At 45.8% G+C, this 19,562-nt stretch overlaps 1 pseudogene; it reads left to right on the forward strand.

Moving 5' to 3' along the window:
• Positions 1-17,896: 17,896 nt before the first annotated feature.
• Positions 17,897-19,163, forward strand: LOC149343951 (uncharacterized; annotated as a pseudogene).
• Positions 19,164-19,562: the final 399 nt, after the last annotated feature.

Raw genomic sequence — 19,562 nt, forward strand, 5'->3', positions numbered from 1 at the left:
AGAGGGAAGGCTGGCAGACGGGAAAAGAGGAAGAGTGGTGGCGGCGAAAGCTTAGCCATTGGAAGATTCCCCAGGGTACGGTCAACCAGCGCCATTTTGTTTCCGGACTTGTGCTTTGTACTGCCAGTTTGCTTTGTATCTCATACACTGGCAACGACCGCAGCCGCAGGGGAAGGCCCTATTCTTTTTACAAAGGCAGCCTGTTCGAGGGACCTGGTACTTTTAGCCCAATGCGACCAAACGAACTTTTTGGCATTGATTCGTTTTAGTAGCACCAGTTAAAAATATCACACCGGACTCTTGAAGCAATATTTTGAAAAAAGAAGGGCACTTTAATCCTTTTGAGCACAATACAAACAACGAACTGAACGCTTCATGCTATCAGCTAATTATAGCTACATTGCCCGCACTCGGTCTTCAGACACAAAACCTACGATATCGATTGGTACTCTTCTTTGGCCGCAGCCAACAGGTGGACCTAAAAAAATATCTATGAGTTCTTTCAGATCGAAGATTCTAGTCAGCTACTCTTCCTATCGTGCCAAAAGCGACACCATATATCAAGGAAAGCGTTGCTGAATTCCTTCATTTATTTGCTATACCATCAAATCCGGGGCTGTCCACCGGAACTTTTGATATGTGCAGCAAATACACGGCTGAAATCAAAGCTTGCGACACAAATATGGCGACGTACTCTCCTCCGCTGCTTCTTTCCTTCAGCCGTCCCGTGCGACAAGGCCGCGGGGCCCGGGCGGAGACTGGCGATCGATCGCCGCCGGGAAGCCCGGTGGGCGGGGCATGCCGGGAAGGTTCCGCCACCAACGTCGCGCCGTCGCCGCCGTCGCTGTCCACGCCACCTGGTGAGCGGAGAGCGCGGAAAGGTTAAAAGTCACTGACGGGGTGTCGGCAGGGGAGAGAGTGTGGGGTGAGAGAAAAAACAGGAACGGCCGGCGAAGGGAAGCTCTCTGGCATCTCCTGTTGGGATTAGGAGCGGATATATCCCTCGTATGCGGAGAGAATGGACTGCCGTAGAACGGTCGTCTATCAGCGGGGGCCGGCCCAGAATTTTTCCGCAAAACGAGGGTCGCAAATCGCGTGCAGCAAGACTCGAAAGGCTGACCAAGATAGTGGGCGGTGGATTATAGCCGTATTTGAATGTCAAATAACATTACCCTCCACTTTCTCCGAACCATAAAAAAGAACTGCTCCGTGAAAACAGTGAGACAAAAGTGTATAACATGATTCGAAACGAAACAACTCCCTCCAATGCAACCGTGAAGATCTTCCGGCACCTCTCACATGTTGAAGCACGAACGTTCTCATCTTAATCATCTTTATGGCCAAATAGCCCCACAGCACGAGGTGCTTTTCGCCTTTTAAAAGCGTGGGTCAAGAAACCATTTCCCAAGAACCCCGAAGAAGCTGAGCAACACGCCAGGGGAAATTGTGTAACCATTCCACCACCAGTGGGTACTCGGCGGCATTGGCGATGAAACCCGGCGCCTCCTGTACGCAATTCTGAACTTCATGTTTTTGTGAGTACATACTCTATAAAAGGTATCAGTGAATCCCTGAGTCTTTCCGTTGAATTATGATCCTAGCCGTATACCTGGCGGCTGGAATTCATTGTTATGGCGAATTTCTTTTATGTGTGAATGTCTTCGAAGATACACGTGATTTATACCCACAGTTTCGCGTGAATTACGCTAGTAAGGAGCTTACAGCTGTAGTCGGTCATCAGCCCTTCCTTTCTGAATGACCATTTTCTTCAATGTTGAGATAGCCAGTGAACATTTCTCGATTACCATGGTTATTCAGTGTGCCAAAGCAATTCATGGCATGTATAAATTGAAATCAACGCAATATGCAAATAACCGAGGCTGGAGAGCATAAGTAACAGAAATAAACACATCATATCCGGGGTCACTTTTGTGTCTTCGTTTATATGTTAACGTCGCACTTACTTAGCTCACGACCGCTGACATAAGAAGAGGAGAGCGCGATCTAAGACATCGGTGGTAACAGCTTGAAACAAGGGCAGCGACAGGTGCCTGCTGCAGAGCACTTAAGTTTGTGCCTCGTACTACTGGAAATGCATGGTTTTGTTATGTTACTGGAGAGGTATTTCCGATTTGGCAGGTGTGCAAGCACTTGAGACTGCAAGCCGGCTGATTTTTCTGCGAACTCCTCATGTGTGAATGGTAATAAGTTTTATCAACGATTTTGTTTACTTCGATGTTGTGACGCTCTGTATATATTCTTTTAGTGGCAACCCTATTTAAAAATCTGTATATGTTTGAATGGGCAAGCAACTAGGATTATGGCACATTTCATTTTCCTTTAAAAGATTAAAGTCCAAAGTGACGCAGGCTATAAGGCACGCCGTAGTGTAGAGCTCCGGATAATTTCCGCTTCTTGGGGTTCTTAACGTGCACCGACATCGCACAGTACTATCGCGCTCAATATGAGTTGCAACGCGCGGTCATCGACCGGGGCTCGTTCCGTGGTGTGCCTCCTCCAAACAGTCGCTCGGAATTCTGGGAGAAACTGCTGTTCCAGGAAACAACAGCACCCCCGCTCTGGAAAAAGTTTCTCCCAGAATTCCGAGCGACTGTTTGGAGGAGGCACACCACGGAACGAGCCCCGGTCGATGACCGCGCGTTGCAACTCATATTGAGCGCGATAGTACATGACCATATAACATTTCGCCTCCCTCTAAATGCGATCTATACGGGCAGGATCGAACCCCCGACTTTCGTGTACAATGCTATGTAAGTGCACGTTAAAGAAACCTGGGTCGTCGAAATTATCAGGAGCTCACCACTACGGTGCCCCCATCGATTTCATGTATATGGGTTGTTATTCCTACAAAGCCAATTAAAGTGTGCCTCAATCATATTTGCTGACCCATTCAAACCTATACACATTTTCAATAGTGAAATAATCTAAACGTACCAACCACTAGCAGCGAGTAGTGTCGGAGCAGTGCCGCCCAAGCTGCAGCTAATGCGAGGAAGCTCGCGATAGTTCGGATTAGTTCGCTAAGTGATTGGCTGCGAGAGGTTGCTCGGGAAGAGCAACATGCGTCACACAATCCTTACTAGTGGGTGCAATAGAAACAGCCACCTGTCAGTGCAGTAGGGCATCGCTTAACCGCTGCGCTACTGCGTTAGTAGTGGTACGAGGACTCGCCGCGACCCATGCATGGTAAGTAGAGAGCGACCAGTTCTGCACATATGGGCATTAACCCACTAAAGCTATCATGTAACACTCTTAAGGCGAAGCTTAAGTGGTCTCCAGTTGAAGAATGAACTCTTGCTTTCGTACGTCTACTCGTTTTAGCTATGTTAAAACCCTCCCATTTTTTCTTGCGGGGATCCCAGAGAACACAGCTTTGTTAATGCAGGCATAAAACAACGCCGAATAACCCCACACTTTCAAAGCGCACGCCTGAAAATAAACAGTACATTTCTATTGCAAATTTAGGACACCAAAGAGTGCGTTTCTCTTAAAACACGTTTTTTTCATGGGAGTAAGCGGACTTGTGGCCTTTAGCAGCTACAGTATCCTCAGGTGCAGCTTCCTAGTGCAGCTTGCCGCGGTGCTTATAGCCAATCTCTGGGCACCAGTGTGTGGGTTTTTCTTGCATTTTTGGGCGTCCAGAATAGACAATTAAGCTTGAAACGCCTCAGGACCACAGTCAGTACTTTGTTCAAGCAAAAGGCGCGTGTTTGACGTTCCTATGGGCTTGTTCCTACGATGTCTTTGCAGCAGTGCCCCCTGATGACTTCAATTTCAACGCTGGTAGACAGTACTTCCTCTGTGCGCATGTGCGCTACGAACGACTGTCTGTTTTCGCAGAGAATGCGCGTGCTCTCAGCGAGCACTCAACGAGACTTGAAGCTGCTATATACGCAAATAACTATACAGCTTTACAGATGGCTGGGAAACTCATTCTTCCAGCACTAAAGATAACTCAGATAACTAAGGAGGCTCGCTGAGTTTCGCGTCCTGCTTCTGACCGCAAGGTCACCGAATTAAATGCTTGTGGCTGCGACTGCGTTTGAATGGAAGAGCAATGGAAATTTCGGTGTACTGTGTGACTTGAGTGAAGGTTAAAGAAAACAAGGCGGTCGAAATTGGTCTCTAGCCCTATGCTATGGCATCGCTCATAAAATACGCGCAGCATCAGGGCGATACACTCCACGTAGTACAACCGAAATAACTGGGTTGATATCATTGAAGGTGGGCAAAGAGGAATTTGAAACTGCCGAGAATGCTTAAAGTGGCAGGAATGAAAAGGGTGTGTGAAATCGTTTCTGTGTTTGTTTGGGAGGAACTTCTGCCTATACCAGAACAGATAAGTCTTCATCTGCCTTATCTGGTGCTACCAATGCCTGTAAACAGTCTGCACATGGTAGGTCAACCTGCGTCACCCTTATCTAGAACGATTGAGCAACGCACTTCCCTGCCTAGAAACCGACATCTCAGCGAGATTCTAGCACTTAGAGGCAACACATATGCGGACGTAGAGCCAAGTAGACTTCATTGCCCGGAAACTGTGGTCTGCTTTCGAACTTCAGTTTTATCGCACGGTACACACTGCTCAATCGTTCTACACAAGGGGACGCAGACTGTACTGCAGTCGTCGTGATTTGTGCATGGTGCTCACATATTGCATCGTTGGACACTCCTCTCGAAGTACGAGCATATAAGGTCCGCTGCGAGGGCGAATCCTAGCATTAAGCTATTCAGGATAGCGTTTCTCCTGCAACGTACCGCTTGCGAATAATAAAGATACTGCGGTAAGCAATGCCCAGAGCTACAACAGAAAAACGAGCCATCACTGTTCTGGCGGTTTGATTATCGTACAAAGCAAGCTAGAAGTTCACTGCGCTTGTAAAATTAAGTCTCCTCTAAAGATGCATGTAATTTGTTGAACCACTGAAATTCACACTAACTTAGGGCTTTCACGGACAGGCGTTATTATTTAAAATCTTAGCATTATGTTTTAGTGTATTCAACAGCAGAAAATATTTTACTTTTCTTTTTAGAAACTTTCAGAAAGTTTTTTTTTAGTTTTAAAAGAGGCAATTTACAAGAAAATATTGAAGCCATGAAATAACGTTCTGATTATTTTCAGCTTATTACTCGCCATTTGGTACTGACACTTTCTTAGAAAATCCTTTGATACATTCCAGTTAGAGTTTCTTTATTTTGTTGAGACCATGCGGCATGTCCTTGGGATAAAGCCGTCATTCACTTCCATGTGTACTGCAGACTGTCGCAATGTAGGACGTTACGCACAGAATGGTCAAGAGTAGTTTTGCAATGGGAGTGTGCAAAATGGAATTTAGAGCCCCTGCCTTTCTCCGACAGGAGCCATCAAGAACAACGACACATGAAGACCCATCCGGGGTGTACGTTTTGCATCAGAGTGTTAGTTAAAAATCCAGACACTCAATCAATACATAACCACTTTATTAGCATATCTGCGAGAAAAATATCGAGGGATGCGTGAGCTGGCAGTTGATTACTGTTACAAGCCGCCCTAATGCAACAGACAGCTCAATACGTGCGCCATCTATCGTGAAGACAAAAAGAAGCCGTAGCGCTTGAAGCGCCAGCAGGACGGCTTGGTTGCATCATTCAAGGTTATAAGCTTACACGACGTGAGCCGCAGGGCAAAGTACAAGCGCAGAAGGACGTGTTCAAAAAATTCAATAAAGTATCGACGTTCTACTTCGGGTCGCTCAGAGTCCTGGCACTTCACTAGCACGTCGTGAAATCCGGGATTCTTCTTAATGGTAGATGTTCCATGCACCTCGTTAAATATTATTTTTTGCAGTTGTTGCATTTTTTGTCATTGCCCTGTTCGGCATCAGAAAAATACAAGAATAATTTTTTTTAAAGCGATGTGGCAGTGCACATAGGATAATTTTTATCGAGAGAGCAAGCAAACGTACTGTACTCATAAAAATAGACAGCCTTTGCCAAAATTATGTGGAAAGTGATTAGCCTGCTTATCTGTTAGGAGCACGCAAATCTCGGGAGACCCTGAAACCACCTCAATGCAATTCTATAAGGTATTCACTAGTAAATGATGCCGTTATCGCTCCGCACTAATCTATTTTTGTTATTTGAGCTTTCTTTTATCGTTATTTTTATTCTTAATTAGCGAAATGTAGCTAGCTTTCTCTTTTGCTGTATTGAACATTTTTACTTTTAGCAGCGTGCTAAATGATATTACACTTATCATATTGCGGCTCTATAAATTCTACTATTATTGGTTTTCAACAGCGGCACCTGGTGATACATTCTAATTAGAAATCACATATAGCTTATATCAGGCATTGATTTTCTGCTTCTAGAAGAGAAAAACAAGCCCGGCATCATCTTATGAAACATTATTTTCGTTTATACCTCACAGCAACAACGCGCAATCTTCTCTTGAAGTGGAAAGCTCTTTTGAAATAAAGAATGGCTTGAACGCTATATAGCAAACAAGGGAAGGGGGAGGGGCTCGTTATAAATATGAAAGAAGCCAACAGCCACAGAAACCAAGGGGCACAGGGGATTTTTTTTTTTCAATTTATTTATTTTGTGGTGTTGATCGATTTAGAATATTACTGAATATGTTATCGCTTAAAGCTAACTGATTAGAAAAGCAGAAGAAAAAACAACCATATGCCGCCGGTGGGATCCGAACCCACGACCTCCGAATTACGCGTCCGGTGCTCTACCTCTGAGCTACGGCGACGGCTGTCAAATCTTCTGTTTTCGGGGGTATTTATGTTTACAAGTAACCTAACCTTGAGAGTGTTCATCAGCGCCACCCACGTTCATAAGCGGCGGACGTAGAACGTCCTGAGTTACCTGCAGTGTGACGTAGAACGTCATCGAACGGAGAGGGTGGAAGCTGCGTGAGAACCCTCTTATGCCTCCTATGGCGTCAAGGCTGCCAGAACCGAGGCCCTCGCTAAGCAATTAAGCAAACAAGGGAAGAGGGGAGGGGCTCGTTATAAATATGAAAGAAGCCAACAGCCACAGAAACCAAGGGGCACAGGGGATTTTTTTTTTCAATTTATTTATTTTGTGGTGTTGATCGATTTAGAATATTACTGAATATGTTATCGCTTAAACCTAATTGATTAGAAAAGCAGAAGAAAAAACAACCATATGCCGCCGGTGGGATCCGAACCCACGACCTCCGAATTACGCGTCCGGTGTTCTACCTCTGAGCTACGGCGACGGCTGTCAAATCTTCTGTTTTCGGGGGTATTTATGTTATATGTGTTTTATATAGCCACTTTTATGGCCCCGTGAAAACAATTTCACATCATATCATTGCGAAATAAGCTGCCACTAAAATACGTTCGTAATAGATCGCGTAATAATTTACCTCCTTGAAAACACATGGTCGTGCTCAAACTTTCAGGCCCGCAATTGTTTTTGCGTTTGACTTAATTTGTCTGTAGATTTTTCAACTGAACTGCAAAGCGGAAAATAATCTTTACCACCAGGATTCCGCCGCCAAAGAACAGCAACAGCTGGGCTTTCCAACATGTTGCTCAACCGGGTAACTGTGCGATCAATATCAGTTTATGTTTAGCATTTTTTTCGTGTTTTTCTACCAGCAAGCCTTCATTGGGAAAGGAAGTTTTCCTGGAAACTTCAAGTAATAATTGCAGAACATAGCCGAAGTGCGCTCGCGACGCATCAATTTCTCCGCAGTATTTCTTACTTTTTGCATAGTAGCCTTGAAGTTGGGAATCCTCTTGCATCAACAATATCAATCGAGGGCCAGTGGCTAAGAGGAATGATATTTTGTACGCACTACTGCGTTCACTCGAAAACTCTTCCTAATTTATTTAGTTTTGCCCGCCTTTTGTTAATTTATATAGTTTGATGGAAAAAGCAGCCGTCTTTTCATTTTATAACCATCATCATTGTAATTAGGTCCATTTCAGGGCGAAAGTAAGGCTATTTATGATAAACATATTTTTCTATTTCCTTCATTTTGCCTTTCGTGTATTGGAGAGCCTGTCAATCAGTGCCGAATATACTGCTGAATGTCTCGCACAATCTTCATTTAACTGCCTGAATTCTTGGGCGGGAATGAGAAAGGTACAATAAAGTGGAAAACTCCGAACTACTATCGACCTTCCCGGTGATAGAGTGGCAAAGATAACAGCAACAAACACCCTTCCAGGTCAGTTGGGCTCTGAAAAGTTCAGCCCAGCGATTAGCGCGGCCACCGAGGCGCATGCTTAGCCCGACCTTCTCACCGGTCATATTGATACAGACAGAACTCGTATTTCGTCAACGCCCTCATTCTGTATAGAGAGGTGATGTCCTCGAAATCCCGGTTGGTATTTATTGCACTGACTAACTCAACTTCAGCAGAAAACTAGCAGAAAACGACGCTAGAAGTCCTCGGTATTACTGTCACTTTGAAAAACAAGTTTTTTACAATAAAATATATCTCCTTAGTTACCGAATTTTCCAGGCTATAGTCCGCGGAGTATACATGCTCAAATTCTGAATTTTTGCCTGTTGAAGACTATCTGTGGGTGCGGGCCACACATGATTTAATTATTCCAGATCGCTTAAGATAGCCGAAGAAGGCTAGCGTGGCTGTCGAAGATAAAAAAAGAATGGAGCGTACTCTGGCTACGACATTTCACCGTGTTAAATCATATAGCGAAATCAGCTACGATATTCTATCACTTTATATATGGAAACAAATGCAGCTGGCTTGACTTAGAGAGGCAGCCTCTGAGTGCTCAGATTTTTGAGGACACGCGAAAAACCGAGATGAGTAAAGCCGGAGGCGTCGTAGCTCTTCAGGAATGACGGTTGCGATGGCTACAGAAAAACGAAGTGTTTTGCCTGCAGCATTCGTGCTCAGTGCAGTGTGCGCATGTAGTAAAGTAGAACCCAGGCGGAAAGAAAGAATTTGATGTCGATGAAAAAAGTGCACGGATGTGGGCTGCTGCCCTGAGAGATCTGAATAAAATTCGGCCGGCTGCTCTCAAACATCCGCAGACCATCTAAAACAGCTGAAAGTCGTCCCCGCGGACTTTCAGCTGCCGCAGCACCAGCTGCGAAGTCCGCAGCTGGTGCTGCGGACTTCCTAAGAAAAACTGTTTATTTTAGGCGAAAATTTGCAACTGCGGACTACACACCGGGTGCAGACTATAGACCGAAAAATACGGTATATTTTTGCCTAATATTCATTCTAGAGGCGGGCTCCCTGTTCTCAGTGTGCATCCCCGCATCACGCCTCTCGTTGCCTTTGCTGGCGGTGTTAAAAATAGCGGGCAAAACAAATTAATTGATTCGGTCTCCCGTAGCGTCGCTGGGAAACAAGGATCGAGCACAGAAACTAAATTATATGGAAATCAGGCGCTAGCTTCAGTTCAGCAGGCTGGCTGCTGTTTCGCGGGTTCAACGCAAAGGTTGGCCGTTTTATTGGATTCTAAATTTAGTCAGTGACGCGTTCCCAAGGCTCTATGTATAAACCTCCTGTACACTAAGCACCAGAAACGTTGTTCTCATGTCCTGCGGCGCATTTCGTTAATTTTCGAATCACGGGTGCCTAGTTTGCCACGCGGAGAGTCGCTGCAGTTGACAACATGTTTGTGACAACCAATTTAGTTTAGATGCCTTTAACAGCAAGCATATTCACGGTTTTGGGATGCCCTAAAGAGGTGTATTACTTTACAATGCGAATGGCTACAGCGAATAACGCGTGAGGCCTTTGATCATAGTATGAAGCTCGAGGGGTGCTTCTGAGCAGAGTGAGATAGGGTAGGGGGCTCTTGATCACTAGAAGTACGAAGTTTAATAGGGGCGAAAACGAGAGTGTTCACATTCAGGAGATTTGCGACTCTGGCGACGCATAACCAGTCACACAACTTAGCCCACAACAAAGGCCTTCGGGCATTTTATTTTATTAAAGGATGCACACGCGGAGGTGCTCCTGTTTCGGTTAAAAATTTTCCATAAATATGCCCTAACCGCACTTTATATTTTGACGAAGAAGACGAAGCTGGCAGTGGCCAGTGACGGAGCGCTCGCGCTATGCCAGGGGCGAATAAATCATCTCTTGCCCATCGTTTATCGCGCCTCCTTCCTCGGCTGGCCGCCACGCAACATTTCATTTGAGGTGCTGGGTGTTATCGGCATCCTGGTCCTGGAGCTTCGTCGTCCTGCGTCAGCTATGGTCGTGAGCCGTAAGTTCTTGTCCTGTGCTGCACGGCAGTGTCCCAGCCCTTCAGACGCGAGCCAACCGATCCGCCCAGGCCACCCACACGACGAAATACACCGGACGCAAGGACACGACCTACCGACCCAACCAACCCGAGACGCCGTTTCTATGTGACGACACCATTCCCCTGCCTGCGCGGTTCGGCGCGTCCTGGGGCTACGACCTGCACCCCGGAAGCTTCGTTGACCGGGACTCATTCGCTCACCTCTCTCATCGCGGCGGCCAGCACTTCACTCTTTTCAGATAGACTCTTTTGAGACAGCTATACCCTAATTAATGCTTGACCGTGAATTTCTTCCGACATTCTCTCTTGATGCAGTATCGACTTATAATCCGATAATCATCTTTATAACCTTGGAGGTATCCCCGAGGGCTCATTTTAAGTGATTGTATCTATGCAGTTTCCGATAAAAACCTTGCATAGTGCAATTTCTAAAGAGACATTTTATCACACATGATAAAAGGACCCTCTGTGCGCAGTCAAAACATAAAATAATCTTCACGTGCAGGCATTAGTGTTAAAATCGTAAAGAGCATCAAGGTTGTGAGCACCAAGTCATTGCAAAATGGCGTCTTCTCGAAGCTTACAAAGTAACCCACAGCTGGCCAATAACTGATGTCGCTTTCGATATACCTGCGAAGTACCTATCGCTGATGTCTTTTGTTCACACTCCTGCCGACGATTTTATTTCCCGCTGAGTGCTTTGTTTTAAGGGCGTATTTCTTACGATTTTACCACGACATCTTCAGTAAGGGTTGCTTGGGTACTAATTACATAAGTAGTAGCATTTACTAAAAACTCGGCGGAGGCACTTAAGACTGCTTACGTGTGAGAAGGCGTAAGCCTGTCCGCCCACTTAGTGAACGCAGTCGCCTTGCGCTGAGGCGTGATGTAACCCGATGCCACGCAGCTGGCAATTCTACCTCTGCATGGCTCTACGAAGCCGACGCCGCGACGTCGCCGCACCCCTTCCTATCTGCGCGCTGTTCCGCCTTAAGGGCATGACGCCCATACATGCGGAATTGGTCTTTCTTTATTCAACATTCATAGATCCCTGGGAGTCCTCATACCACACCTGGCGCAGTGGTGCAGCAGTTAAGTGGTGCGCCTCTGCTCTGGGATGGCAGGCGCTGTACTGGAATTCTTTCGATTTAGGTTGCTCTTCCCGAGCGACCTCGTGCAAGCCATCAATAATTTAACCGCCACCTGCCGGGATTAATGTGGGCGCTATCTTTTATCGCTACTATCGAGTACCGCCACACACACACAAACACATGCGCACGCACACACGCGCACACACACACAGAGATTTTCACTTAATGGGGCAAGTATGACTTAGGGCCTTAAAAACTTGCGCTCTGACTGTTAACTTGCCTTAATTATTACCGTTTTACTCACAGACTAAACTTTTTCGAGTCTAGTAGTGACCACAACGCAGGCCTTTTTAAGGTTATTTTTGGCGTCCATGGGTTAACGTAATCGAATGTCGCTTTTTGTCATCGCAACCAACATTTCCAAACTATTCATCACGATTCTTCTCTCCGCTAAGTCACACAATGTCTACCTCCCCGCTCTATGCGCCATGCGATGTTCTAATTTCTATTTCCAAAATTTATACATATCCTGCTCGTCTTATTTTGCACCAATGATCCGGCGTGAAAACTAAAATAAGGTTTATTTTTTCTACACAGTGCACTGTGTACGCCGACCAGAATGCCTGCAAAAAAACCACACAGAAGATCTAGCAAAACATAGCACCACGAGGAAGCCCGCATTAATATTAAGCTTATTAGACGCACCGCACGACCATAGCTGCATTCATCGTCGTCGCCCCACTTTCATCTGTTGTTTCAGTGTCTACAGAAATATTTGTAGAGCCCTTAAACAAAGTTTGTTTAGGAACTTTCTTCCTGGAAAGACTGACGCCGCCACATTTAAGTGTCATGGCGTGTGGTCGCTCACCGTGTTTTGACAGGAGGGTGGAGGAAAAATACACCGTTGCGGCCTATGAAAACAGATTATATGTGATATTTTAACCCGCATGCAGAAATAGCCTCCATGGTCTAGAAATAAAATTTCCATGAACTCGCCTCTTGTTCTCGGCGCAAGTAAGTCGTTCTGGTAGGGTTAACTCTATTTCTAAGCGCTTTACCGCGCAGTAGTGCGTGAATGAGCAGTAGAACGCTAAATTAGGCTTCATTTAAGCATTGTTGAAGCTCAATATTGCGCCAGACTGATAGTCTTGTGAACATATTAGCTTTGTTTATGGTTCTCATTGAACTAATTATCTAATTATATTTTTTGTTATGATTTTTCGTTCTTCGCGATACCCGATGTTACTGTGCAAGGTCATTTGTCCGTGTATGCTTTTCAGTACTTCGCTGCAGCATCATAGGTAATTTCTGGTAGGAGGTCGCCATTCTTTCGCAAAAACTTATTACATGCTTGGTAATGTGTCGACATAAAAGCTTTCTTAAGAAGCACATACAACAAGCCGTTGTGAAGTGCATGAATGAAAATATTTTGGTCTTATCTCTTTTTTTTTTCAATTTTCACTCTGGTCGAGCGCGCAGAATAGGGAATGAAATTTACAGGTGTCAGCTCCTCTAATAAACCCCACTTTCGCAGCACAGCAAGGCGCACCGTTTTTTCGCGCAGCGCTGATCGCCCTGAGGTCGTTGGCATACCGATGCACTTTCTCGATAGACAGCGACCAATAGAAAAGGCAGTTACGAGAAAATCGAATCCTCTTGATTTTTTAGGCGTCTTTTCGTTCGGCCCCTCTGCTCAGCCGGCGTCTCTATCAGTTTTTTTTTTATTTGGTCGGAACAAACGTATATGCTATCAATTGCTGCTATGACAAAAATACCGAGAATAAATTAAAAACATGCACTTTAAAGCCAATTATGTCGAGTTGAGTTTAAATAGAGGCATGTGGAGCAATCAAACTGGTTTGCCTGGAATCTAGTTCGTGGATTATAAAAATTTTTGGTATGTCGGATTGGCTACAAAAGGCCAATTGTAAACTCGCAGGATGGAGTGGTAGCTAGCAGCGTGCACGACAAGATAAGCGACAAAAAAATAGGATGATATCTGTGACGATCTCTCATAAACATAGCACAAACTTTCGACTTCCTGCTACTTTGTTTTAGATCCCGCAAGTAAACCTATTACGATTTTTGAATTTCCTTGTATTGCAGCGGATCCGTGGCTGCAGCCTGGTCAGCCTCTACAACGCACTTCTGCTGGCTCTATGTTCGGTTTTCACAGCTGATTCTGACAGGTTCCCACAGTTCTAGTGGCGGCAAGTGTTTATTCACCAGAGCTGCGGTCTTAACTTGAACGAGTTCTAATTGTATGAGGCGCGCATAACTCGGCCCGGAGTAAAGGGGTCGGAGCCCGAAGAACGAGCTGCTTTTTGACTTTTGTGTTAGTATGGCTGGTATGGTTAGTATGGCCTTTACTTTGCACTATGCTATCACACTCGCTTTACGCAAGAAGTAAATATTTGTAACATAGTGCAGGGAATGTCCACCTCCGCACAAGATTATATATTTCATAACAAATGACTGTGTAATCCTAATGTTGCTGTTGAAGATGGTATGCGTGACAATTACCTTGTGGTTTTTCTATGCAGAATACATGTAGCTATTACATCGGCTGCTCGAAACAGGATGTCTTAAAGATTTTACTGGAACTACTGCATCAGTTCTTCATTGTCTCGAATCGGCCCTAGGCAAGGTTTTTGAGAATGATGTTAGTGATCTGTGGAAGAAATAGACGTCATTTTTGCATACAACACTTTCTTCGAGTGAAAATAAAGTTGTGCGCAGTAAAAACCTATGAATTAAATGTGAAAAATCTATTTATACGCAACATAATACAGCTTCGAAAGCGCACAAGCAGCGTGAAACTTGAGGCATATGCTTGCAGAAAAATCTCGTGCTAGTACGCATTTTTATTATTCCTGCGTATTAGCGGAGGCTAATAGATGTAACCTTGTCTAATTTGGACGCCGCGTTAACTTTGAACCTGTGTACTCTGAACACGTTAACTCTGAAAACGTTCGCGACAAGCCGCACAGGGCCACACAATTTATTCTTTTCTCCACTCCCTTTTTTCAGATTCCTGCCCTTGACGCATTTATTATGATAGCATGAGCGGTACCAGCCCGGATTTCATAACAAAGAAGGGTATTTTTTCAACGCTCCTAGATATGAAGTCAAAATGATGGTGCGGCCCTGATGACAACTTAAAGCCTTCCTCCAAAGTTACACTGAATCACTTGCGAAGTTTCTCCTTTTCTTTCGTTTATGTTCTTTTAGCGGCGACGTCCTGTCTGACTGGAGGCTCGCATGTGTTGTGACTGCGTTTAAGTAAACGTAACAGAATCAGTTCACCAACTACCACCCTATATTACTCATAAGCGTATCATGCAAGCTCAAGGAACACATTATTTCACAGCACATAACTAAATTCCAAGGTACAAAAAACACTTTCTCGCATTTCCAGTAGGCATTCCGCAAAGGATTGTCGACAATAACGCAAATAGTTTCTGCAATGAATCGCTTTTGTTGGTACTCGACAGCTCCAGTCAAATAACGATATATTCCTTGCTTTTAAAAAGCTATGACAGAGTAAGCCATTCTGGTTTCTTATTTAACCTTGACGAGCGTGGTTTACTTCTTAGTCATATTTAAATGAACAACGAGAAAAACACGGACCATGAGTGGAGAGAACATACTTGGCGCGGTGAAAAGAGCCCTTTGTACGAAAAATGAAATGACTTAGGACGGCGACCTGGGGTAGTTGAAAAGGATTCATACTTAAGTAACCCGGTGCGAAAAACAGGGACCGTGATTTTCGAGCTTGTTTATTTAAGTGGGAATCCCTTCCAACTAGTCCGGTTTGCATCCTAATTGACCTCCTGCGGTTGTCACTTGGATATTATCTAGATATGAGCCGAAACTTGGTTGATCCAGAAGGCAATCGTTCAGATGTTATGTGATTAAATTCCGGTTTTTGGCAAGACAGTATTCTAGGACCTCGTCTTTTCTTAATTTACGTGAACGAGTTGACCACATTTCGGAGAAAGTGTTAATATTCGTTTATTCGCAGATGGCTGCTTCTCATCGAGGCTGTGAATGGGAAAATAACCAGGTTGTATTTACAAAAAGTCTTAATGCCATTTATAATTGGTGCGACATCGGTGATGTGAAATGCAATCCTGATAAAACTATTTTCATGCGTATTACAAACGAAAGGCATCCTATTCTTTAGCAATACATTATCAAGGAGACCCCGATATCAAAAATTTGAGTGTAACAGTTACAAACTATTTGAGCTGGTACATAGCTATTCATAATATCTGCGCTTCTGCACGCTCTAAGCTGGGTCAAGTCAGAAGCGCCCTCAAATACTGAACCTACGACTTAGGGCTTATGGCCTATAACTTCTCAATCAGATCTCGGTTACAATGCGCCTCTGAAGTTTGGGAGCTTTTCACTTAACAGATATCAACAAGCTTGAATGGATACAAAGATCAGCAGTTCGCTTCCTACTCAATCGCAATACCATTGCCTTGATACCCCAACTGAATTAATGAGAATGAATAACATGAATTCTTTAAAGTTCTGGAGTAAGCTACCCCATTATAATCGTCTCTCTAAACACTATTATAGCCAATTCCGTCTCAACCCGGTAACACACTTGCCGCCTTTACCCTTTAAATCATAATGCACTACCATTGTGACAAATTATATCCGTTATAAATTATATCCGTTCTTTGCCCACGCAAACAGCTTGAAATATTTTTTCCTTCCTAGGGCTATAACTGAATGAAACAAATTACTGGCTCATTTGTTTGTATTCCAAATGTTCGGTCTGCGAATTAGCCCATTTTGGACTGATAACTTTTGTAGCTCATTCGTCACAACTTGCCCGCAGTTTTTTCTACTTTCGTGTTTTTTCATGCCTTGTACATTGGAATTGTGGAGTGGTGCTCAACTGTGTGATATCCCCCAACTGCTTGGTCCTTTACGGCCTGCAGTACTGCACATATACAAATAAATACCAAGTATCAAATAATAAATAAAATATTAATAATAAATACATCAATAAATTAGAAATATAAGATCAGCAGCAGCAATTTGTGGTTCGGCAAAATGCACAAGAATAGGGTACCCCTATGACTGAACGTCTATTGTGTGTGACAGCGCCGCCATTAACAGTCACGCTGCGTGTACCGCCTTTGCAAAAAGTTACCAGGCTGCATACGTAGCTTCTAAGTCGTGCGGTGCAGTACTTATGCCACACATCAATCTCTAAATATTTGCCAGGTAAGTAAAACTTTTATTCTTTAGAGAAGCTATAAGGGCTGTACTAAACGAGTAAGAAGCAAAACTTTTCTGCGTGTAACCTCTGAAAAGTCGATGTATGTTACGTGTGTAAGCGTGAGGGACACGCATTGCATTATTGCGAAGATATAAATGCGATCCTTAAAAACAAAGGAGTGTTCGTATCATCCTATGTGTTAGCTGTTCACATGTGTTCCCGTCGATCGAGCTAGGAATGAACACCTGCATGGAGCTTCTAGGCAAAAAAAGGGGGCTTCAAGGCCTGTACACCCTTTGACCTAACCGAACTGAGTCAGCTGCTACTGTTCTTCCTGGCAAACTCCCATTTCGCTTGCAGCGCTACCGTACACATGCGAACCTTCTGAACCACACGCTGAGCCTCGATCTCAGTCACCATACCAAATTTAACAATTGAGGCCAGTGAGTTTAAAGCCTTGTAATTCTTCCTACCAAGACCGGAGGTATTTTATCATACTTCAACGACAGCCTCTGCGTATTGGACAGGCGGCAATTTGAACGATGCCTGAAATAACTGAATGACGTGTGACCTCTAATCAAGTTCGCCGTTCACAAAGAAGCATACGGAAACATTGCCTTCTCTTCCTGGCGTGTAAAGTGCTGCAAGACCTATTTTTCAATTCACCTGCGGTTACCAGTAGCCTTTACATTATGAAGGCAGGAGGGCTTTGACTTCTAAAAGTGCAGGGCTAGACTCCCTAACCAGAAATGACGGAATAATGACAAAATAAATGGCGGCTTCTTGCACCTACGATAATACAGACCATCAACGAGGTAAAGCTTCTCTTCTCTCCTGCCAGCGTTTCTCTTCATACTCGTTAAGTTTTAGTAGCTGCACTAAGCAATGAAAGGTTAAATTTTGTAGCTTTGAAATCAGTGGTTAGGTCATCTAGTCGTGTACTGTACATCCAAAATTACACCAGGGATCTGTGGTGATGTTTTTGGTGACTTAACCTAACCTCGCGTGCTACAGTGCCTCCAGCCTCAAAAAGGAGCTACTTAGGGTTACAAATAATATTTGTCGTGTGATGAAGAAGAAGTGCCCGCGCGGCAGCCGGACTGCTATCGGCGAGCGCGCGCATCCTGTTGGTGCCGTTGGAACCAGTGCCTGTCGGTGAACGCCGTTCCGCGCTTTGTGCTTTGTGTCGAGCTGTGCTTTGTGCGTTGTACCCGAAAAACCCATTACAAGTGGTGGAGGTGGACTCTGATCCCGTCCTGGAGCTGAGAAACGGCACCGTTACCACCCAAATGCCGAGAAACACATCCCCGCCGCCGTCATCGGTTCTTCCAGCACCTGTTATCTGCGCTGGCATGCCTCGGCAGCGAGACCCAGCTGTCTTCAACGGCACAGGTGACAGTGATGTCGAAGATTGGCTGGCGTCCTACGAGCGGGTAAGCACGCACAACCGCTGGGACGATACCATGAAGCTTAACAACGTTATTTTCTACCTTGCTGACGTCGCCAACCTGTGGTTCCGCAACCATGAAGCAGAAATAACCACCTGGTCGGCTTTCAAAACGAGCTTTGCCGAGGTATTTGGCCGTCCTGGCGTGCGCAAGCTCCGAGCTGAGCAGCGCTTGCGTGAGCGGTCGCAGCAGCCAGGTGAGACGTTCACCAGCTACGTGGAAGACGTCGTAGACCTGTGCAAGCGCGTCAATTCTGAGATGACGGAAGCCGATAAGATCCAGCACATTATGAAAGGCATCGACGAGGACGCCTTTCAGATGCTTCTTGCCAGGCACGGACACCGTTGCCTCCGTCATCAGCTTGTGCCAGAGCTACGAGGAGCTGCGCAAACAACGCGTCCTCGCTCGTCGCCCTATGCGGCAGACGGAGGTACTATCTGCGGATGCCATGGTCGCTGGAGAACCCCAGTTCATGCAAGAGGTGAAGCGGTTTATCCGTGAAGAAGTTGCCCGTCAACTCGCGCTCGTGCCTGCGCCCCCAGCTCCGTCACCAGCACTTCCACCGGCCTTTCAGCAGACCATCCAGGCACAGGTCGCAGACGCCCTGCAGATCGCGGATGCCGTGCCACCAGTCCCCCAGCAGGCAATGGCTGCCCCGCTTACCTACGCCGCCGTCCTGTCCCGCCCGGCTCCTCATACTACGGGCAATTTCTCCGACGCCACAGCAGCTCCGCCGCCCTTGGCACCACGACCTGTCCGGCCGTATCTGGTTCCCGCCCCACCATCGTTGCCGCACATGGCGTCGGCCCCCCTCCCCTACGGTCGCCCATGGCGCACTCGGGACAACAGGCCCATTTGTTTTGCCTGTGGCATTGCCGGACATGTCGCTCGCTACTGCCGCAATCACTCTTATTATCCGCCTACTGACGTCATGACGCACTCAGCATACGGACCTAACCCGCAGCGGTACCGCATGCAGCCTAGTTCGCCACCATCTGCGTTCACCACTGACAACCAGTCCGCAACGCCGCACCGCTCCCATTCTCCGCGGCGCCGTTCCATCTCTCCGATGCGCCGCCGCGCCAGCCCCAGTGAAACGGAAAACTAGTGAGCGCAGTTCACGAGGCAAGAGCTGCGCCTTCGGCGAACTTTACAAGGCCTCTGACGTCCCCCGCCAATGTCGTTGATGTAGTAGTAGACGGTGTTGCGACGTGTGCCTTGATAGACACCGGAGCAGCCGTATCAGTTATAGACGCGAAATTTTGCCGCCGCATCAAGAAAGTTCTGACGCCATTCCCTGGTATTTTACTGCGTACTGCTGACGCCCAGCAAATTCAGCCGCTCGCCGCTTGCACTGCACGAGTTGCTATCCAAGACGTCATCTACGCAATTGAGTTTGTGGTACTCTCCTCCTGCTCGCATGACGTCATTCTTGGGTGGGACTTTCTGTCGGAACACTCTGCTGTCGTCGACTGCGCCTGTGCTGAAGTCACACTCTCTGTCCTAC

This window comes from Amblyomma mixtum, chromosome 5, assembly GCF_055824585.1.
Source record: "Amblyomma mixtum isolate Tamu chromosome 5, ASM5582458v1, whole genome shotgun sequence".
NCBI classification, from domain to species: Eukaryota; Metazoa; Arthropoda; class Arachnida; order Ixodida; family Ixodidae; genus Amblyomma; species Amblyomma mixtum.